The sequence below is a fragment of the Oryx dammah genome, unplaced genomic scaffold, assembly GCF_014754425.2.
Source record: "Oryx dammah isolate SB20612 unplaced genomic scaffold, SCBI_Odam_1.1 HiC_scaffold_12, whole genome shotgun sequence".
NCBI classification, from domain to species: Eukaryota; Metazoa; Chordata; class Mammalia; order Artiodactyla; family Bovidae; genus Oryx; species Oryx dammah.
This window is the reverse complement of record NW_024070196.1, coordinates 35198753-35223137: the sequence shown is the minus strand read 5'-3', so window position 1 is coordinate 35223137 and position 24385 is coordinate 35198753. Positions and strand designations below refer to the sequence as shown.

At 40.1% G+C, this 24385-nt stretch overlaps 1 protein-coding gene and 1 long non-coding RNA gene across 2 annotated transcripts in view; one reads left to right on the top strand and one right to left on the bottom strand.

Moving 5' to 3' along the window:
• Window positions 1-19406: 19406 nt before the first annotated feature.
• LOC120870987 lies at window positions 19407-23105 on the bottom strand. The gene is made up of 2 exons (XR_005722915.1): window positions 22958-23105; window positions 19407-19843 (listed from the first exon to the last, which is right to left on the bottom strand). It is a non-coding gene; the product is annotated as an uncharacterized LOC120870987 (long non-coding RNA).
• Window positions 23106-23244: 139 nt separating this feature from the next.
• Window positions 23245-24385, top strand: part of KIAA1109 (KIAA1109 ortholog) — a 199974-nt gene continuing 198833 nt past the window's right edge. The window contains exon 1 of the mRNA XM_040250561.1: window positions 23245-23434. The gene's annotated coding sequence lies outside the window, so the exon portion shown is untranslated. The remainder of the gene's footprint in view (window positions 23435-24385) is intronic.

Here is a 24385-nt window from a genome sequence, read left to right as displayed (position 1 = left end):
AAAATAAAGCCCGTCTTAGACTAAAAAAAAGAATTTGAATATAATATAATTTACCATTTGCTTATTTGTCCTAACCATTGTATTATATGTATTTATATTATGAATAAAATCACTTTAAACATGAAAAAAAAATGCAGGAACTAAGAAAATGTTTTTTATGTAGTCAAATGGACAGAAATGAGAATAAGACTTCCCTCAGTATAAATTTTTACATGGTTTAAATTTTTACCTTATGTAAATATTTTAAATAATCCCAATCATAAAATTAAAACAATGTATAAATACTAAAATGTGCCACCCACATCCTCTTTCAAAGAAGCTACCCAGCCTGGGGAGAATGCAGACAGTAGGTCTCCAGCTGTCAGCTCCTTCAGGGTTTGCCTCAGCTGCAGAAGAACAGCCTCCTGCAAAGTCACACCCTTCCTGGGGTGACCACATCCTGTCATGAGCCAGGCTAGGGCTCAAAGGCCCAGAACTCCCCTCCAGATTGTCTGAGGCTTTGTTTGGCTTGCATCACAGTTTGTCTTCTCCCTTTTGCTAAATCTTGTTCCCTCCTCCTTCTTTTCACAAGTATTGATCTCTAATAAACACCTTGCATCCCAAACTCCATCTCCATCTTATGTCTCCAGCATTGGCAGGCAGGTTTCCCAAGAATCCAGACTGCTATAGTTGCAGCCAAGAGCTGGATTATTCACCACCTGGCTGGTCTTGAGGACCCCTTTACTGGTGGCAGGTGGAGCACAGCAGACCCTGGCACAAGGCAGCGGTCCAGTTGTTTACTGGTGATGAGTTGAAAGGGTGTACCAGTAAAAGGAAATGCACTAACAAGCGGGTGCTCTGTGTCTACTCTCCGAGAAGCATACAGGAAGTAGTAGCTCTAATATGAATTTATGGTTACCAGGAGGGAAGGGTGGAGGAAAGGGATAGTTAGGGAGTCTGGGATTGACATGTGCACACTACTATATTTAATGTGGATAACCAACAAAGTCCTACTGTATAGCACAGGGAACTCTGCTCAATGTTATGCCACAGCCTGGATGGGAGGGGAGTTTGGGGGAGAGTATGTGTGTGTGTGTGTTAGTCATTCAGTCGTGTCTGACTCTTTGTGAGCCCGTTGACTATAGCCCACCAGGCTCCTCTGTCCACAGAATTCTCCAGGCAGGAAGATTGAAGTGGGTTGCCATTTCCTTCTCCAGGGGATCTTCCTGACCCAGAGATTGAACCCACATCTCTTATGTCTCCAGCACTGGCAGGCAGGTTCTTTACCACTAGCACCACCTGGGAAGCCCCCATTTGAGGGAAAATGGATTCATGTATATATATGGTTGAGTCCCTTTGCTGTCTACCTGAAACTATCACAACATTGTTAATTGGCTATACTCTAATATAAAATTAAAAATTAAAAAAATAGTAGCTGTGAGGATTGCAGTATTGACTGGTATTGCTAAGCTCCACTGATGCCCTACAGAAAATTGAGAGCCAGGTAGCAGACAATTAAAAAGAACTCTGGAAGCCAAAAGTCCTCTTTGTTTACATACAAATAAGCTCAACTCCTACAGCAGGAGAGCCGAGAAAGTTGAGGCTCAAGATCAAACATTATGGTCTAAGTGGCTGAATTTCAAAGGAATTTAATGTCCAACAATAGTAGTCTGTTGCACTAAGGTAAGGCCTCTGATGGGAAAACTTAGGCAACTCTTGGATGGAGGCATCTGAGCCAATGCTTCCAAAGGGTTAGACTCCTCATACTCCCCTGAAACTTCTGAGTGTATAGCAATGTCCTGGTCCTCCCTGTTGAAAAGTAGCAATGCACCCACATTAGAAGAAGTTTTAGAGTCCTCTCTGCACCAGTCAGAAAGCACCCTTCTCATGATCTGCCCCATCTCCACTCTGCCCTGTTGTTGTTCAGTCACTCAGTCATGTCCAACTCTTTGTGACCCCGTGGACTGCAGCATGCCAGACTTCCCTGACTTTCGCCATCTCCTAGAGCTTGCTCAAACTCATGTCCAGTGAGTTGGTGATGCCATCCAACCATCTTGTCCTCTGTCATCCCCTTTTCTCCTCCTGCCTTCAATCTTTCCCAGCATCAGGGTCTTTTCCAGTGAGTCGGCTGTTAGCATCACATGGCCAAAGTATTGGAGCTTTAGCTTCAAGATCAGTCCTTGCAATGAATATTCAGGGTTGATTTCCTTTAGGATGGACTGGATGGATTTCCTTGCAGTCCAAGGGACTCTCCAGAGTATTCTCCAGCGCCACAGTTCTAAAACATCAATTCTTTGGCATTCAGCCTTTCTTATGGTCCACCTCTCACATCCATACATGACTACTGGAAAAGCTTTCACTGTATTGACATTTGTTGGCAAAATACTGTCTTTGCTTTTGAATATGCTGTCTAGGTTGGTCATAGCTTTTCTCCCAAGGAGCATGCGTCTTTTAATTTCATGGCTGCAGTAACCATCTGCAGTGATTTTGGAGCCCCCCAAAATAAAGTCTGTCACCATCTATTTGCCATGAAGGGATGGGACCAGATGCCATGATCCTAGTTTTTTGAATGTTGAGTTGTAAGTCAGTTTTTTCACTCTCCTCTTTCATTTTCATCAAGGGGCTCTTTAGTTCCTGTTCACTTTCTGCCATAAGGGTGGTGTCATCTGTATATCTGAGGTGATTGATATTTCTCCTGGCAATCTTGATTCCAGCTTGTGCTTCTTTCAGCCCAGCGTTTCTCATGATGTACTCTGCATATAAGTTAAATAAGTAGGGTGACAACATACAGCCTTGACGTACTCCTTTCTCAATTTGGAACCAGTCTGTTGTTCCATGTCCAGTTCTAACTGTTGCTTCCTGACCTGCATATAGGTTTCTCAGGAGGCAGGTCAGGTGGTCTGGTATTCCCATCTCTTTCAGAATTTTCCACAGTGTATTGTGAACCACACAGTCAAAGACTTTGGCATAGTCAATAAAGCAGAAGTAAATGTTATTTCTGGAATTCTCTTGTTTTTTATATAATCCAGTGGATGTTGGGAATTTGATCTCTGGTTCCTCTGCATTTTCTAAATCCAGCTTGAATATCTAGACGTGCTCGGTTCACATATTGCTGAAGCCTGGCTTGGCGAATTTTGAGCATTACTTTGCTAGCATGTGAAATGAGTGCAGTTGTGTGGTAGTTAGGGTTAAGTCTCAGAATAACACAGCTGGGACTGATCTGGGCCTGATCATGGAGGATAAAAATTATACCTTAAAGGAGCTGCTAGACTATGGTAGCAGGTATTAGGAGCTGGGAGATTATTTTTTTTTTAATCTAACATTAAAAAATATTTTTGGAATTTCAGAAATTTTGTTATAATTTTAAAGATAGGTACTTACATTTGGGGTAAAATGTTTCCCTCTAAAATTTTTTTTTTTATTGTAGTATAGTTCCTTTTCAATGTTGTGTTAGTTTCTACTGTACAGCAAAGTGCATCAGCTATAAATATACACATATCCCCTCTTTTTGGATTTCCTTCCCATTTAATTCACCACAGAACATTGAGTAGAGTCCCCTGTGCTATAAAACAGGTTCTTATTAGTTATCTATTTTATACATATGTCAATCTCAGTCTCTCAGTTCATCCCATACCCTCCTTCCCCACTTGGTATCCATATATTTGTTCTCTATATATGTGTCTTTATTTCTACTTTGTAAATGAGATTGTCTATACCAATTTTTTTCAGATGTAGAGATGTGCATGGACCCAGAGATTGTCATGCAGAGTGAAGTAAGTCAGAAATCAAACAACAAATATTATATATTAATGCATATATGTAGAATCTGATGATATGTATTGACTGGATTCTGAGGGTCCTAATCAAAGGAAATGTTTATTGACTAGGGAGCATTCTACTAAGATGCAGCATTTAATAGTCTTGCAAAGGGCCCAGGAGATGGTGTGAACTTGCTTCTGAAATGCCTCCTAGAGGCATGGATAAAGCCTGTCAATATGACACCCATATCATGGCCCACACTGAACAGACTTGAAATGCCACAGTTTCCCTGGTAGACAGTAGAGGAGAGGATTTGAAAGATTGGGGGAGTGAGCCTGTGGATGGATACAGCATGATGATAAGATTCGGCAGATGATTACATTCCACAGGAAGGCCCAGGGGATGTATCATTTACTAAGGCTATGAGAATGAACTTGGCTCACTGACAGAAATGAGGATGATAGAATCCCAAAATAACAGAAGGCAGAGGGTGACACTAAAGAGCCAGAAGCCAAAGGACAACAATTATTATAATGATGAGCAAGATCAGATTGGAAGCCAAGAGGTCTGATACAGAAAAAAGTACAGAGATTATTAACAGTATACAGCATCCCCAAGGGTAAAGTCAATGGGTAGCCATCATGGAAGCTGTTTTACTTATATCAGCAGAAATGAAGAACAGATGACCAAGGGGTGAGAAATATGATTCCTTGCACTGTTCTTCACCTGAGTGAGGTTTCAGATGAAAAACTCATTGACTAAAAGTTGGCAGTGGGAGGGAGCCTGTAACACCACGCCAAATACACATGGTGACGATTTCTTCAGTCTTTCCCTGGAGAGATTTATAGCCATTTGTATAGGTAACTATGCATCAAAGAAAAGGAAATACCCAGACATTCTAGGATTGATGGACCCAGTGTCTAGGTGACATTGTAGTATAGAGTGCTGAAGTGTCGTCATAGTCCCCTGTTAATATGGAAAAATATTAGGATCAGTTAATGGGGTTCTGGTCAAGACGAGGCTTACATTGCATTCTCTGAGTCTCACTGGTCATTTCCCCAGTCCCGGAATTGAGATTGATATATTTGGCAGTTGGCATAACCCTCACATGGCTTTTTGGTCGATGGGTTGAGAGTAGAGAAGACCACTACTTCAATGGTAGAGTGAAAGACCCTATCATCCCTTGCCCAAACATTAGATACAAAACACAGTATTGCTTCCCAGAGGCAGCAGAAATTAGTGCTGCCTTTAAGACTCCAAATGATGCAGCAGTTAGGGTCTCCATTCACTTAACTCACCAGTCTGGTCCCTGCAGAAACCAAATAATGCTGGAGGATAATTATAAACTACCATAAGCTCAACCAACTGATACCCCCAGTCACAGCCACCATGCTGGATGTGGTATCTTTGCTAGAAAAGATGAATATGGACTCATAGATATAGTATGCAGCCATCAATTTAGTGAATGTTTTCTTTTCTATCCCAGTCAGGAAAGAGGATCATGTGGAACTGTTCTACCCCAGATCTCTGTTAGCCCTCTTGTCCTCTATCATAATATAGTCCAAAGAGGTCTGGACTATCCAGACTTTCCACAGAAAAACACATTATTCCATTATATAGATGGCATTATGTTGAGAAGACTACATAAACACAAGTGGTTGGTGTGCTGGAGGCCTTAGTAAGATCCATGTGTTCCAGAGTGTGGATGATAAACTATGGAGTTTCAAGGGCATACTACATTTGGAAAAATGTTTAAAGTTTCAATGGTCAGGGTTGTGTTGAGGTTATCCCCTAAAAAAAGAAAAGTTAAGGTTTTGCCTTTGGACCTCCTTCCAGGAAAAGAAAAGTATTGGTAGGTTTGCGATCTGGAAACAACACTTCTGGCCATAGAATAAGTGATGAGTGGCTGCCAATTTTGAATAAAGTCCAGAGCAAGAAAGAGATCTGCAGCAGATGCAAATTACTTTCTTTTATTTTTTTTAATTTACTTTTAATTGGAGTATAATTGCTTTACAATGTCGTGGTAGTTTTTGCTGTATGACCACATGAATCATCTGTAAGAATATATATATATATCCAAGTTTCTATGTAAGCAGTTTGACCTCTGGGTCAGGTGCACTCTAGAACCTATGAAAGTCACAAAGCTGGGTCCCTGCAGTTCCAGAGCAAGGCCACACCATCTGTAGCAGAAAATTATGTACCTGGCATGCTCTTTGAACCCTATAGTGACCCTATAGAGGTCACTTGGGGAATCAAGTGACCATACCTCGGGAATTGCCTCCTATGAGAACTTACAAATTCATAAAATTGAGCAGGTTCCAGCAACAGTCTCTCATAAAAGGGAAGTGGAACTTTCAGCACCATTGAGCGCAATCAGGGCCAGAGGGCACAGAGCAAGCGGCATGTGCAGGTAAGCCAGATTTCTATGACACCCACCACTGTTACACCAGTGCCCGTCACTCAGATGAAAGGGGGAAAAAAAATCTGATCTCAATTTATGGATGAGTCAGCTCTATGTGTGGATGCAAGCTGAGATGGAAAACAGCTGCACCATAGCTTCATTCAGAGGAGGCCTTGGCAGTGATGAGAGAAAATTATTTCAGTGGGCAGAGGCCTCATGAGCAGTGGCTTGGCCAAGACGACCAGTGACAAAGAGTTCTGGAATAGAAGCATGAGGGTGGACGTTCGGAAGTACACTTGTGGAAGGAAGGTTTTTACATTATATCTTAATGCACACCAGAGAACTTCCATTATGAGAGACAACCAGCTATACAAAACGATTTGGCCAGTCAATGCCTACCCATGTACTAGTGTGTTAAGTACAAGTATCAGTATGATATGTTTATTTCCTACCACAGTCCACGGGGTTGCTAAGAGTCGGACACGACTGAGCGACTTCACTTTCACTTTTCACTTTCATGCATTGGAGAAGGAAATGGAAACCCACTCCAGTGTTCTTTCCTTGAGAATCCCAGGGACAGGGGAGCCTGAGGGGCTGCCGTCTGTGGGGTCACACAGAGTTGGACATGACTGAAGCGACTTAGCAGCAGCAGCAGCAATGAGTATATCTAGTTCTCAGATCTTGGTTTTTAAAATACCAATATCCATTTTAAAGAAAGCAGAAATCCTCCAACATTTCCTTGTGGGAGAAATGGTTGACTCCAAATCTGGGACAGAAAAAGTACAAGGGGAGCCTGAAACACTTTTTCATACCAAAAAAGCAGCGAAAAGCTGAAAAGGTCACAGGAGCCATCGTGAAGGAGTTCCCACTGACCAAACTTGGGACAGTTTGAACATCAAATTGAATAATGATGCTAATGAATTATAACACACTGAATAAAAAAGCAATAATAAGTCCATAGTGTTCTTTTCTAAAAATGAGAGGGAGAGGAGAGGAAAAAGAGAAAGCTTTTATATATAAAGGAATACAAGCCAACAGATGCAGTGGAAATGCTAAGTAAGAAAATCGCCAAAATTTTGCAACCACCAATTGATGTAGGTGGGAATCATTAATGGATGCTAAAACTCAAAATAAAAAGTTATTGGGGAACAGGCTATTTACACAGTTTTCAAATAGCATGCTGCAGATTACTTATTCATTATAAAGAGGGGGGGGGAAGATGTGATTTTATAATAGATCTGGTGGACACCAGTGTAACCAAGTAATGAAACTGCCTTGTCAATAATGGAGTGGATATTTTTAACTTCTTGTTGTGATGAACCAAGAAAGACACAACATCACCTATGCTATGCTCTTGCCAGAGTGTTTAACCTGAATATAACCATGAGAAAAACAATCAGGTAAACCCAGATTATACGACAATTTACAGTAAAACAAGCTTCCCAAAATGTCAGTCATTAAAAGCAAAACAAAAGATAGGGGAATCTCTCCTATATGGAAGATTAAATTCTTCTATATTAAATAAATGCAGTGCATGACCTTTGATTAGATACTGGGTCAAAAATAAAAAGTGAAAGATAATTAAAAGGCACATTTTGGCGACAATGGGAGAAAATTGAGTATTGGACAGTATATTAGCTTAAAATAGTGTGTTGGTGTTAAATTTCTTAGGTATGATGATGATATGGTGGTTATGTGGCAGAATGTACTTATTCATCAGAGATATAAATACTTTGTGAAGTATTTAGGGATGAAGTGTCCTGAGAGACAAAGAGAGTGTGGCAGAATATTAACAATGGGTAAATTAGGTTGCAAGATAAGAATCATTTTACTTTTATTATTTGTTCAACTCTTTTTATTGGTTTGGACTTTCTTTAAAATAAGCAGTTGGGGAGGGTGCAAACTCTTCAAAACATGATATATTCAAACACTTTGCAGAACTGATTTTGTGCTATTGATAAACAATAAAGCAATTTGAAAAGATAAAAGACAACAAGAACAGCATTGCACAATGGAGACAAGGCTGAAAAACAAATGATTGAGAAGGAGGAAAAGCTTCCATCAGTCGCAGTGAACACCAGGGAGAAAAATGGAAATTGACAGGGAGAGGCGGCATATGCGGTGCAATAGCGTTTCCTGCAGCTAGAAGGAAATTGGTGCAAGATAAAGATTTGACTTTCCCTAAAAATTCCCTCGTGGCTCAGAGGTTAAAGCGGCTGCCCGCAATGCGGGAGACCCGGGTTCGATCCCTGGGTCTGGAACATCCCCTGGAGCAGGAGATAGCAACCCACTCCAGTGATCTTCCCTGGAGAATCCCATGGAGGGAGGAGCTTGGTAGGCTACAGTCCACGGGGTCACAAAGAGTCGGACACAACTGAGCGACTTCACTTTCACTTTCTCTCAGGCAGAGGGCGAAGTTTAGGGAAAGAAGATGAAAATAATAGAGGGGAAGTGGAAGAAAAATGCAGGTTGAAGAAGTGTTATGTCACCGTTGCTACCGGCGTTCTCCACTCTTCCTACAAGTTCATGCGATTAAGGGAAATACCCACTCAGAGCTTTTGTACACCCCAGAGAAAGGTGTCAGGTCTTTAGGTCACCTTGATATCTCAGTTCTCTTGGCTTTTTCTAAATAACTCATTGTTCCAATTATATTGACACCAGAAGATCTAGGATCATGTTTTTCTTAAAACTTCCTTTAAGAAAGGTCCTTCTTCCATGACCCCTGAAAATAAATTGAGATATAAGCAGCACATGAATTGGATATTGGAGATAAATTATTGAAAAGTCAGCATTTTCTAGGCTGTTATAATTATGGAATTAAGTTTGGAAACATGTGGTGCTTTCTCCAGACCGGCTGGAAAATATGACACATTTAACAGCTATATAACTTTCTTTCTGTTGCATAAACATTCCCTCATTATTAACATTTCATTCTCAACAAATCAAAGTGAAGTTAGCAATGTAAAACTCTGTGTTTATCTGCTCCGGGGACAGTAATGTACTCCACTATAAGACAAGTGATAAAATTCATATTTTTCTTCAATAAGAATAAGCACTTCAATCGTGTCTGACTCTGTGCGACCCCACAGACAGCAGCCCACCAGGCTCCCCCGTCCCTGGGATTCTCCAGGCAAGAACACTGGAGTGGTTGCCATTTCCTTCTCCAATGCATGAAAATTAAAAGTGAAAGTGAAGTCGCTCAGTTGTGCCTGACTTTGCGACCCCATGGACTGCAGCCTACCAGGCTCCTCCATCCATGGGATTTTCCAGGCAAGAGTACTGGAGTGGGTTGCCATTGCCTTCTCCGAAGAATAAGCCATAATAAGGCAGAAAAAGATTTTGTAATTAAGGTTTCCAATAGTTGTTCTCAGGATTGGAAAAAAATTTACAACTTTTGTATCACATTTACATGTACTAATTACTGTTTTAGCAAAATGTTTTGTTGCCATCTAGAGGATGTCTGGCTTTTAAAAAATATATAATTTGATTCCAGTCACAAAAACACATCCATCTGAGTTATTCTTTTTAAATTGATTTTTCTCACTGGAGCATAGAATAGTACTGTGGAGGCTGAAGCTCAGAAGAGGATTAGGACAATCCTAGGATGTTAGGGCTACCAAGCGCCTTGGAGGTCATTCAGTGCAATCCATATCTGGTTCATGAAACCTGCACACACTGTCCTCAATGAGGTCAAGAACTGAAAATCTATCCAACAAAGATGAGAGTAGAGCTACTTGTTTTTCAGAGATCTTGAGCAAGAAGCTTTGCAATTCTCCTTTGAAAACTATGAAACTGAATCTGAAATAATCATCTGGGTTAATATTAACAAAAATGGCTAAGAAGCTAAATTCCTTTCTTGAAACAATTTGTTTGGTTAGTGTAATAGACTTGCTAGACTACATGAAACAGCTACGAAGTATTTTTATTAGATGAGCAATGCAGTTCCTATACATAAGAATGAAATATCCTATGTCAACCTGTGCACCTGTTGTATTTATTTTCAGGTGATTATGGGTGCTTATTGGGCTAATCTTGTTGTTCAGTCTATCAGTAGTATCCAACTCTCTACGACCCCACAGACTGTAGCACACCAGCGGGCTAATCTTACTCCTTAGTTTTTAAGCATTTTATCAATATCTACCCATATCCTCATATTCTTCTCTTCCCTTAGGTCTCCATTCTAATTAAAGACAATTACAAGGGTAATGTTTGTAACTATATTTATCCTTGTAAAATATGTGGTACTAGATGCAGTGCTGTTTCAATAAGTATAGCATTGTACTATAAATCTCAGTCTTTACTTTACTCTTTGTATTATTTTTGATACCTATAAATTTGCTTTATATAATTTATCTGATGATTGTTAGTCTATAGTCTGCACCTATCATATTTGATATATCCATTCTTCCAGCTTCAGCTCCCAAGAATCACTAGCAATGCTACTATGAATATCTTCAAAAATAGCCCTTCAAGGACTTGTAGAAAGATTTTCTCTGGGATATACCAGAATAGGTCACTGGGTCACAGGATGTACACATATCTTCTTCCTTTGTCCATGAACAGATCATTTCCAGAGTGACGCACATTAGCAGTGCACAATTATTCATCAAAGCCTTAGTAACATTTATCTTTATCATTTAAATAACATGATAGGCTAACATAGCATATTATTAAAAATTTCCATTTCTCTGGTTACTAATGAATTTGGGACTTTTTGGTATGCTTGTTGGACATTGGGTTTCCTCTTCTGTGAATGCTTCTTCATGTCCTATGCCCATTTTTTCCCTCATTATATCCGAACTTGAAATTATACCTTCACTTGCTTTTTATGTTCCCTTGTTTTGTTTATCTTAATGATTGTTGGTTTTTGAAATACTGCAAATATCTTTTCTTAGTCACCTGTGTACTAAAGATACCTGTGATATCTTACCCTGAAAAAATATTGTTTTCTTTAATTTGGACATCAGTTCAGTTCAGTCGCTCAGTCGTGTCTGACTCTTTGCAACCCCATGAATCGCAGCATGCCAGGCCTCCCTGTCCATCACCAACTCCCGGAGTTCACTCAGACTCACGTCCATCAAGTCAGTGATGCCATCCAGCCATCTCATCCTCTGTCGTCCCCTTCTCCTCCTGCCCCCAATCCCTCCCAGCATCAGAGTCTTTTCCAATGAGTCAACTCTTCACATGAGGTAGCCAAAGTACTGGAGTTTCAGCTTTAGCTTCATTGCATCCAAAGAAATCCCAGGGCTGATCTCCTTCAGAATGGACTGGCTGGATCTCCTTGCAGGCCAAGGGACTCTCAAGAGTCTTCTCCAACACCACAGTTCAAAAGCATCATAGTCAGCATCATTTTTTCATCTTATTGTTTGCCTTCAGGATCTTGTTTAGGAAGCCTATCCTCAGTTTTTTTTTTCCCCCTCCATATTTTTTTCCATTAGCGCTGTTGTTTACCTTTAGTCTACCTATTTATATGAATAAGGTAGGAATATATATATTTTTTTATATACTGAACTATTTATCACAGTGCTCCTGAAAATAGGCACCTTTTCTCCACTGTTCTGGGGTAAGAATTTCATATGACAGTTTTTACACACACACACACACACACTGTTCTGTTCTACTGGCTTATTTATTTGTTCCTGTTCCAGTACCATATTGTTTTTACTAATAAAGCTTTGCTTTAGTCAATACCTAATAAGACATGCCCCTGCTCTTTCCTTTTGTTTATTAAAATTGATTTAGGTATTTGTTAGCCTCTATTCATCAATATACCCACTCCAGTGTTCTTGCCTGGAGAATCCCAGGGACGGGGGCGCCTGGCGGGCTGCCGTCTCTGGGGTCGCACAAAGTCGGATATGACTGAAGCGACTTAGCAGCAGCAGCATTCATCAATACAAAATTTAAAATGAGCTTGTTGAGTTCCTCATACTTCAGCTGCATTTACTAATTCAATTTCATTGAATTTGTGTATTAAATATAATTCACACTATTCTAAATTAAAACATTGTGAGCATAGCTATATTTTCACTTACTTAAATCTTTTATATCCCTTAAAATTTTGTTCATAAGTGTTTATACATTCTTTCATTAATGCCTAGTTTCTATTAATAGTTTTCTTAATGGTGTCCCACTTTCTATATTTCTAATTGGAATTGTTTAATGAAGATATATTATAGTATTTATATACTGTAAAAAAAAATAATACCACTACTTTTGAGAGGGAACTAAATTTTGAGGTTAAGTCCATGTTTGTAAAGTGAAAACACTTTTAAACCACTGTGTGTATATCTGTCTCTTTCCATGGTAAATTCCACGCCCAGTTCTAATCTTCATTTCTACTCAGCTCAGATCCCCTAGCTTGCCTTCTCACAGCATTAAAAACATGCCCTTTAAAGAAACTAAAATGATGTGAAGTATAGCCTCTATATTTATATACTTTTTAAAGTTTTATTCAGATTCTTCTCGTCTGACTCAGTTTCACTTCTTAACTCAAAAGACAAGGACTTTCAAGGTGTTTTCAGACCAAAAAGCTCATAACCTGATTTTACTATCTACCAACATTTGTGTCGGCCACTAGGGAGATGATTAGTTTATGTAACTTTAGATGAATCTTGTCATAAATTGTTGGGTTTTGCAACTACCATTAATTTAGGGAAAAAGTAGCAAGGGATTGCTTAGGATAGCTGTATGAATGGGGCAATAATTCAATTACATGTTATTGAAGCGGGAGTTTGTAGAAGAGAAAATGTGATTAGAGTTCAATAAAAGTGTACATTAGAGAATTACATCTTTGATGTAGAGTAACAAGTAAACAAACTACCATATTTTCTTCGAATGAAAATGCTGACACTGATTTGTGACATTGACATAACTTAGTGTGTCCCATAAAAATTGCCACTGAGAATTACAGCTGTTGCTGAAAAGCTTTAGTGATTTTAGAAAAATAATTCAGTGGTGGTGTTCAGTTCAGTTCAGTCACTCAGTTGTGTCCAACTCTTTGGGACCCCATGGACTGCAGCACGCCAGGCCTCCCAGTCTATCACCAACTCCTGGAGTTTACTCAAACTCATGTTCATTGAGTCAATGATGCTATCCAGCCATCTTGGCCTCTGTCGTCCCCTTCTCCTCCTGCCCTCAATCTTTTCCAACATCAGGGTCTTTCCAAATGAGTCAGTTCTTCACATCAGGTGGCCAAAGTATTGGAGTTTCAGCTTCAACATCAGTCCTTCCAATGAATACTCAGGACTGATTTACTTAGGATGGACTGGTTGGATCTCCTTGCAGTCCAAGGGACTCTCAAGAGTCTTCTCCAACACCACAGTTCAAAAGCATCAATTCTTCGGCACTCAGCCTTCTTCACAGTCCAACTCTCACATCCAAACATGACTACTGGAAAAACCTAGTCTTGACTAGATGGACCTTTGTTGACAAAGTAATGTCTCTGCTTTTTCATATGCTGTCTATGTTGGTCATAACTTTCCTTCCAAGGAGTAAGCATCTTTTAATTTCATGGCTGCAGTCACCATCTGCAGTGATTTTGGAGCCCCCCAAAATAAAGTCTGTCACTGTTTCTACTGTTTCCCCATCTATTTGCCATGAAGTGATGGGACCGGATGCCACAATATTAGTTTTCTGAATGCTGAACTTTAAGCCAAACTTTTTCACTCTCCTCTTTCACTCTCATCAGGAGGCTCTTTAGTTCTTCACTTTCTGCCATAAGGATGGTGTCCTCTGCATATCTGAGGTTATTTTCTCCCAGCAGTCTTGATTCCAGCTTGTGCTTCATCCAGCACAGCATTTCTCATGATGTACTCTGAATATAAGTTAAATAAGCAGGGTGACAATATACAGCCTTGACGTACTCCTTTTCCTATTTGGAACCAGTCTGTTATTCCATGTCCAGTTCTAACTGTTGCTCCCTGACCTGCATACAGATTTCTCAAGAGGCAAGTCAGGTGGTCTGGTATTCCCATCTCTTTCAGAATTTTCTACAGCTTATTGTGATCCACACAGCCAAAGGCTTTGGCATAGTCAATAAAGCAGAAATAGATGTTTTTCTGGAACTCTCTTGCTTTTTCGATGATCCAGCGGATGTTGGCAATTTGATCTCTGGTTCTCCTGCCTTTCCAAAACCAGCTTGAACATCTGGAAGTTCACGGTTCATGTATTATTGAAGCCTGGCTTGGAGAATTTTGAGCATTACTTTGCTAGCGTGTGAGATGAGTGCAATTGTGTGGTAGTTTGAGCATTCTTTGGTAGTGTACCCAACATTTAAATTTGGTTGGGGCAGAAAAAATTGAATTCCAGAGTAATAAAATAGGGTATATGTACACTAACTGAAATATGTTTCCTTATGCCATTAATAGAGTGAAGAGGGCAACTTTTGCTGTTATTTATCTTTGCTGTTACTCAAAACTTTGATTCTGCTAAGGAGAAACAATAGAAAACTTAAGTCAAATTTAGGAAATTTAGAATTTTATTTTGCATATTTATTAATTCATCAAAAATAAAATCAGTTCTATAGGTTTTCTGTCTAGATAAGCTCCCCTAAGTTCTCTGTAAAATGTCTATCTTACAAACAATTTCCTCCCATAAATTATAGTCATATTTTGCCTATCTCCTTTTGTTACCGATGAAAAAGTTCATCTTTCAGTTGCAATTGCATTTTTAGTCTATGGAACATAGTTCCATTGTGAAATATTAACCTCTCTTGGCTTCCTTGCCATACTGCTTTTTGTGGTTTCCTTCCCACCTTATTGGCCACTTTGTCCCATTTTTTCTGGCTTTTCTTTCTCTATACCCTGATCAATGCTAGAGATTGTTACAGTTCAATCTGGAGCTATCCTTTAATCTCATGAGTTACTTCCTTCCTGGGTGTTCCAATGCATTTTCTTGAGTTTAGTTACTACCAAATATACATCCCTGGAGATCACCTTAAAAATGAAAGCACATCAAATAAACTAAAAAATCGTATTTTAACTTAAAGACACAAAGAAGTATGAGGGAGCTAAATTCAGAGAGGGACAAACCCTTGTGAATGAGCAGAAACCTGAGGCTGCTTCCATCCTGAGAGCTGTTTTCTGGGTCTTGAGACACAGGAGGGTCAAGGAGCAAGTCTGCGATAGCTAGAACTCTGCTGGGACAGGGAGAAACCAATTTTTAAAATCTATTTTTAAACTGTTTTATTAGGATAAAATCTATACCATTTTTCCATACAAAATATATGATTCAGTGTTTTTTTTTTCATCTAATCGTAGGGTTATGCAATCATCATCACAGTCTAATTTTAAAACACACTTGTGCCCCTCAAAAGAAACTCCATAACATCAACAGTGAATCCCCATCCCCCCTCCTCCAGCCTAAGCAACCATAAATCTGCTTTGTATATCTATGAATTTGCCTAATCTGGATATTTCATATAAATGGAATTTTGCAATATATCATCTTTTGTGACTGACATTTATCATAATGTTTTCAGGTTTAATCATGCTGGAGCAAGTAGCAGCACCTCATTTTTTATTGCTGAATAATATTTCATTTTATCGAGGTAGCACATTTGGTTTATCCACCCATCAGTTAATAATATTTGAGTTTCTCCTTTTGGGTTTCATAAATGATGCTTCCATGAACAGCCATGTATGCATTTTTATGTGAATATATGTTTTCAATTTTAGAATACACCTCCCAATGCAGGAGGCATAAAAGACCTGGGTTCAATTCCTGGGTTGGGAAGGTCCTCTGGAAGAGGAAATGGCATCCCACTCCAGTATTGTTGCCTAGAAATCCCATGGACAGAGGAGCCTGGTGGGTTATAGTCCATGGGATTGCAAAGATTGTGGACATGTCATTTTGCTTTCCCATCAGCAAAATATGAGGGCTCCAATTTCTCCACACATCCCATTCTACACATCTGTTGTTTTGATTATGGCCATCCTAGTTAGTGTGAAAAGACATCTCACTGTGGTTTTGATTTGCATTTTCTTAATGCGTAATGACATTGAGCATCTTACGTGCTTATTAGCCATTTGTATATATTCTGGAGGAACAGATAGTCAAACAGTTTGCCCATTTAAAAACTGGGTTATTTATATATTTTTTGTTGAGTAATAGTAATTCTTTATGTATTTTGGATATAAATTCCTTATCAGATATATGATGACAAAATTCTTATCCTATTATGTGGGTTGTCTTCACATTTGTAGAACAAAAGTTTTTAATTTTGATGTACTTGAATTTATATATTTTTTTGTTTCTTGTGCTTTTGATATCATATCTAAGAAGCCATTGCCTAACTCAAGGTTATGAAGATTTATCTGTGTTTTCTTCTAACATTTTGTAGGTTTATATTTTATATTCTGTATAAATGTGCATTCTCCATTTAATTGCCTTTGCTCCTTTGTCAAAGATCAGTTGACTATATTTGTGTGGGCCTACTCTGAGGCTCTCTTTTATGTTCTATTGATCTATGTGTCTAGTCTTCCACTAATATCACATTGTATTGATCTAGTAACTATTGGTGTGATAAAAAGAGAGAACTCTGGTTCAGGCCAAATAACAAGTGGTCTTATAGAAATTCTAAGGTTTTTATTCTTTACCACTGTACATGCATTGAACCACTGGTCCACTGACAGAACGTTAGCATTCATGAACCAGTATCAGTGAAAATATATTAATATTAACAAAAAATACCTACCTCACTTGTCCTGCCTTTCCAAACTAAGCAAGGGAAGCATGTTCATTCTACTCCCTGACATTTAAAACTGCACAATGGACCATTTGAGGTTTGGCAAATGAATTTCATACATCTGCCTAGTCTCACAGATCTAAATATTTTTTAGTTGTTGTTTGTATGTTTTCATACTGGGCTGGAGCTTTCCCTTGTAGGCAGGTCACTGCTTCTTCCATGGCTAAAATTTTGGCAGAACAGATTATTCCTACCAGGGGAACACCTTCCTTCCAAACTTCACAGTGTTTGAGGAATCCATCTTACTTTCCAGATACTTTTGACAAGTCTTTGCCGTTTGGCTGGTTTTATAACACTTTCACTGTGTTTACCATACCCAATCTAGAGAGTTAGTCTAACATACAAATGGCATTATTAAGACACAATTGGCAAAATTGTAGAGACCCTCCAAATACCCTGGCCCAAAGCACTGCTGTTAGTCTTTCTACATCTCAGATCTACCGCTTTCAGAACTCATAAACTCTAACCCTTTGAGATAGTCCCTGGACTCCCAATGCACTTGACCTTTGCCTCTTTTCATCTGCGGCTGATAAAAGAAGATGTATTTCAACATTATAAAGGCCTAACTTTTTCTGTTAAAAATAATCTTGCTCTGGTGGAGCCAACTTTTCACAGTGTGCTCTTGGAAGATGAAGACCTTAAGCATCACAACTAGAGATTTTTGTCTATTGGAAAAGATACTTCCAGAAGGATCCTTTTCTGTCTCACTAGAAAGGGCCCTATCAGGTACTGCTAACAAACCCACGTGCTGATGAGCTCAGGGAACAGACTCCTGGATTCCAATGATACATCGAAAGAAAGCACCAAGTCCTGACTGGACCTGCATATTATCTGGCGACTCAAAGGTCAAAATTTCTCGGAACTGAAGCAGACAACAACTGGTAAGCCAGCTTTTCCAAGATATCCAGATCAGGCCTGTCAGAAGGTTTAGAATTCACAGAAGTCTCTTTTTCATCTGTGGACTTCCCTGGTGGCTCAGATGGTAAAGAATCTGCCTGCAATGCAGGAGACCCAGATTCCTGGGTCTGGAAGATCCCCTGTAGAAGGGAATGGCTACCCACTCCAGTAGTCTTGCCTGGAGAATACTATGGACAGAAGAGCCTGGCGGGCTGCAGTAGATGGAGTTGCAAGGAGTCAGACACGACTGAGTGACTAACACTTTTTTTTAATCTAGATTATGAACTGACTCTGGATTCTTTTCTAAATTCATAGTCTCTGAATTTGCAACCTACAAGCTGTATTGCTGATAAAGCATTTGGCTCCAGTTTCTTTTGAGATAACAGCATTGTTTAATTACTTCATGTTTGTTCCTGCACTATGTTTTCTCAAAGAGCTTGTTTAATTCCTTCAATTTTGAGTGTGTTTTTGCTGGATGCACTATACTAAGATACAGATTTTAGGTAGGAAATGCCTGAGACATCCTCCTCCTACCCCTTCTGTTACACAAGTGTGACCACAATTGGTTTCTGAACTGTGAAATTTCCTTCTGACATGGGAAATGACACTCAGGAGAGGTCCTTCCGGGCACTGAGGAACAAAAGGCCACTAAATGCTGATAAAAAATAAAAAAAAACCTAACAGTCTTTTATCTATACAAACAAAGTAGCAGTGGGTAGCTTATATACTTTGGTCATGTGTGAATATTTCTATATGATTTGTTTCTAGAAATGGAATTGCTGGGTCAAAAGATACGAGCACTTAAAGTTTTAAAAAGATTGCCCTCCATTAAGGCTAAATCAGTTCATGCCCACCAGCAAGGTAAGAGAGTTACTGTTTCTTCAAACTCTTTCTAATATTGAGTTATCAAAAATGTTTTGAGCTTTGTCAGTTGAAGAGAAAGGAAATGGTGCAACTTTAGCTTTAATTGGCCTTTATACTTTTATGAGAATTATGACCATCTTTTTTAATGTTTTAGGTCCAGTTGTATTTCTTTTTATGTAAACTATATGTTCATATATTTTGCTCATTAGATTGTTGGTTTTCTTGTTGATTTGTAGGATATTATATGTCATTACAGTTCAAATCCTCATTAGAGAGCTGGATTTTTCTAGTGTATCAAAAGATGTATAGACTTCCTCTTTTAAAACACATGTTCAGCTACTTTCACTTTTTCATCAGCTTTAAAGTATGTAATTCTGGTTTTCTTAAAATATTTTCAACTTAAACGTCATTGGTTTGTTTGTTTTAGCATTGGTGGCTCCTGGGACACAGACACTTGAATTGTGGCCTACATTGGCTGGGGTAAGTGAAATGAAAGAAATAATTTAAGTTGGTATATATATTGGGAAATAATATAGGAAACTATTATTTTTTTGTGTGTATGTTTTTATAGACTTTCTGGTGTTACCTTTTTCTTCTTTTTGTTATGAGAATTAACTTCAGACTTGGTATAGTATTATAAAAAGTGTATAACAACTTTGGAACATTCAAGTTTGTGCATGGAGAAATTGTGATTTTAAGAAATTATTAAAAGATAGTGAAATAAAAATTTGAAGTAAACATTCACAACAACTAACATATTGATGCCATTAAATTCCTTTATGCATTAAAATACAGACAATATGCTGCTGTAACATCATTGTTTTAAAATTATCTATAAAGTAGTTGTGTTGCTGAACCAAACGAGTCTGCTCGCCCCAGTGCAGTAATGCCCATCTACTGACACTGGATGGTTGTGGAGGAAAGTGCAACATTTATTGCAGGTGCCAAGAAAGGAGTCCTGGCAGCTAGTGCTCAAAAGGCCCAAACACCCTGATGGCTTCCAGGGACAGGTTTTTAAAACCAGACTGAGGGAGTGGGTTGCAGGGTGTGTGATCAGCTCATGGACATTCTTTGGCATGATTGGTGGTGAAGTAATGGTGAGTCAGCATCATCAACCTTCTGATTCCAGCTGGTCTGGGGTCTATGTGCTTGTGGGCAGTATACAATTAACTTCTTCCACCTCATGGGGGTTTCAGTGTCTGTAAAACAGCTCAAAGGACATGGCTTAGAATATTATCTATAGTCCTTAAAGAAGAACTGATTTAATCAGACGTCAGAATGGCTTCTGTACGTGAGCCAAGTGAGTGGCAAATGAGAGTAACAAAGGGGAGAGACAAATTTGAAAAAGGTAAATTTCACCTTGGTCTCAACTTAAAAAATTAACAGTCCTTTTCAGTGGGCCAAAAGAGATGAAGCTAAAGAAAATATAGTTATTTACAGTAGCTTTATTTGTATTAAACCCACATGAAGTGAAGTGAAAGTGACCCACATGGGAAACAACCAAAATGTTCCTCAGTAGGTGAATGGTTAAACAGATTGGAACACTCAGCAATAAAAAGAATAAACTGTCAATATATGCAGCAACTTGGATAGATCTCAAGGGCATCGTGCTGGTGAAAAAAGCCAGTCTCTAAAGGTCACTTATCATATGGTTTCATTAAAATAATATTCTTGAAATTATTACATTTATGGAGATTGAAGATAGATTAGTGATTGCCAGAGGCTAGGAATGGTACAGGGAGAGTAAGTGTGACTATAGCCTGAGGGGATATATTTATGGTGATAGAATAGCTCTTTTCTTGTTTGCAGAGATGGTTACATGACTTTACATGTGATAAAATGATATTAAGCTATATATGCACATTACACCAATGTCAAATACCTGGTTTTCATGTTGTATTATAATTATGTATAATTATATAATCAGTGGGAGAAACTGGGTGAAGGGTACACAAAATCACTGTGTATTACCTTTGCAACTTCTGTGTATCTCTAATGATTTAAAAGTAAAAAGTTAAAAAAAAGACACCAGAAATCATTAGAGAGAGGGCTTCCATCATGAGAGCAATTCTTATTGTCTCTGGATGGAGACAGTTGCCTTTGTATTCTTAGTTTAGTGGGATGCTGGTGAAAAAATGAAAGTAGATGGCAGATAAGTGAAGGGAATAAGTAGGCTTTTTCCTGAAAATTAGTGAATGAAATGGTCAGATAGCTTAATGATCTTCACAACATTAAAAACCTTAAGAGAGAGAGAGAGGGTTTTAAAATAAGTAATTCATTTTTATGATGCTATCTAATGCATATCTGCAAGTTACAAGGTGGCTCTTGGTCTTAGGGATGAAAGGAAGTAGAGTCAAAAACTTAGATTCCAGTTCTCCACTCAGTGATTAGATGAACATAGTGTATTTCACCTCCATCTTCCCTCTTTGCTATTAACTCCTTGCATAGCTTCAGGACAATTTAGTTTCAGTTTAGTTTTTAATTTGAGGAATGTGAACCACATCTTAGTATTCCTTGTCCAGAGAACTTTTACTGGGACAATGTCCCTCTAGAAAAGTTGACTATAGCAAACTTGAATCCTTGTGGAGCTCTTGGAGCCTTACTGGGGAATAAGGATTAAGAATGACTGGAAGATTCTTCCAGACTTTCAAAGAGACTATTGAAATTAATTTGTAGAAGTGCAGAAATAAGCTCTAAAGAGTTCATTTGAATAAAGGAGGTAGGTGTGTCTTGGTGGCAGGTGGAAGTAACTAAGATAATGTATACTTTTTTCTTCTTGGCTTTCATCCAGGCCCTTCATAAACCACTCTTGCTTGGGCCTCCATTTCCTTATAGGCAATAATGTGAGTACAATACTTCATGGGATTACCTTTTCCTGGCTTTATTTTAAATTTGGCTTCATAGTTGTTCTGAGGTAAAAATAGAGCTCCCACATAAAAACGTTAGGGGAGTGGCATTTCAGTTCAAGGAAATCACAACAGGAGATTTAGACATTTAGAATTTAAGAGGCAGACCCTGATGCTGGGAAAGACTGAACGCAGGAGGAGAAGGCGACCACAGAGGACAAGATGGTTGGATGGCATCACCAACTCAATGGACATGAGTTTGAGCAAGCTCTGGGACATGCTGAAGGACAGGGAGGCCTGGCATTCTGCAGTCCACGGGGTCGCAAAGAGTCAGACACGACTGAGCCACTGAACAACAATACAATAATGCTTCAGAGCATACACTTTGGAGTCATACTGCTTAGGAACCCTAGCTCTACTGTTTGGCAAGTTATTTAACCTCTCTCTGTACCTTAATTTGTGAAGTGGAAGTAAGTGGAGAAAATAGTAATATTTATCTCGGAGGGTTTGGGGAGGATTAAATGCCAGCACATATAAAGTGCTTAGAACAGTGTCTCGCTCAAGCTTGACACGGTATTAGCTATTGCTAGTCCATGGGGTCGCTAAGGGTCGGACACGGCTGAGCGACTTCACTTTCACTTTTCACTTTCATGCATTGGAGAAGGAAATGGCAACCCACTCCAGTGTTCCTGCCTGGAGGATCCCAGGGACAGCTGAGCCTGGTGGGCTGCCGTCTATGGGGTCGCACAGAGTCGGACACGGCTGAGGCGACTTAGCAGCTGCAGTGCCACTCCAGTACTCTTGCCTCGAAAATCCCATGGAAGAAGCCTGATAGGCTGCTACTAGTCCGGAATAGTCCATGGGGTCGCTACTAGTCGGACACGACTGAGCGACTTCACTTTCAGTTTTCACTTTCACGCATTGGAGAAGGAAATGGCAACCCACTCCAGTGTTCTTGCCTGGAGAATCCCAGGGACAGCTGAGCCTGGTGGGCTGCCGTCTATGGGGTCGCACAGTCGGACACGACTGAAGCGACTTAGCAGCAGCAGCATTAGTATATTATCGTTTGCATTTCTAGTTATCTTATGTGCATATTTTACATCTGCCCCAAGCAATCAGAAAACTTTTATAGAGTTAAAGACTGTTTCTCACCTTTCTCTTTACGTTACAACTGGTACTTAAGACGTGTGCAAAATATCTACAGTAAGCCTGTAACTCCAGGAAGTCATTTGCTTTGGTTCACCCTCGAATATTACGAAGAGCTGTTCTCTTTAAAACTGGTATCAAACCACATTTCGTTAGTGTAACAATAAGAGACTTAGTTGAGCGATTCACTGTGGCAGCATTTCACACCGTCAAGCTCCCCTTTGTTGATAAGAGTCATAGGTATACTGCTGTCTATTCTGAGCGGATTTACTTCAAATCAGAGCACCGGTCAGATTCTTTTTGTCAGCGATCTGTCCCTACCTGTGCTCATCTCTCTCAGGACCTCAGTAGAGCAATTCATTAACATTCCTTTACGGTGGGTAGCAAAATGATTTTTCAAATTCGCCCCTTATCTCCGCCTCAACGTCCAAGTTCCGCCCCAAGCCCTGAGAAAGGGGAGAGGGGCGGCGCGCCCCAATTCCTGGGCGGGGCTCGGGTGGCGTGCCTCGAGGCGCCGGCGCCGTGACGCGTGACGTTACCAGTTGACGCAGCCGCAGTGCTGCCCGGCCCCCATCTCGGACCCCTCCCATCCTCCTCCGCCCCTCTCTGTGTCAGAGGCTGGGGCCCCGGGCCGCAGGTCGGGCGGCGGGCCGGGTGGCGGGGCGAGAGGGCGTGGACCCGGGCAGCGCTCAGCAGACCGTGTTTGGCTGGGCGCCGCAGCTGCCGTCGCCGCCCAAGGCCCTCGGCGTCCCCAGGAGAGAGACCCGAGCGGTTCCGATAGCCCCGGCGCTCGCTCAGGTGAGGGGACGGGTCGGGCTGGGCAGGGTCTGGGTGGGCAGCACTCTTCCCAGCATCTCTGGACCGCAGCCTGGTCAGAATCAGGAAGGTGTCGCTTCGTCGCGGCTGCTTGCTGCAGCGTCGACTCATCTCTTACTCGTTTGCCATCTTTACCTGCAGCATGGAGACTTGAACACCGGGTATCCGAGGTCAGTGAGAAGGCCTGAAAGGGCCATGACAGTCAGGTGATTAGGGCCTCGAATGCAGGAACTGGCCCGGTGAATGGTGGACAGACAGGCGGGCGACGCCCACCTGCTGGTATGTGGGAAGGACCATATACCTGCAAGCTCTGGCTTTAGCCTTGTTAGCTGCATGGGGCTGCATGAGACCCGAGTGCTTAACGGAGGGTAGATTGTGGACCAAGGGCAGGGGAGCCTTTGAAACCCTCTCTACTCCTCAGGTGTGGTGTGCTTGTATTCTGATTGGTGCTTGCTCAGTCTACACTATGGAAGAGTACATTTCAGCAGAAACATCTTTTGACCAAAGGAAGGTGAAGAGAAGTTGATTTTCCCTCTACAGAATTGTCCCCCTCCTGCTTCTTGACCTTAGTTTTGACAGAAGCAAGTTAGGGATGCTTGTTAGAGGGAGAGAGTTCTTGTAAATTTCCTCTGTAAGGAAATAATTGTTTTCCGTGACTGTTGAAACGTCTGAGTTTCAACTGGTTTCACGTTGCTGCTTTCAGCTCTCTGTGCATAGCAGTGAAGCTGATTTATTTTAAATTACCGAGATATATAAAGTATAAAAATAAATGAATTAACCAGAGTATTTATCTTATCGAAGTACTGGTGGTACATGCTTTATGTGCATATCTTATTTAATGATCATAACAACTCTGTCATGTAAAGTCAGTTTTTAACTCTCATTTTATAGATAAGAGAACTAAATCCCACAGCCCTAAAAACAACTTGTCCA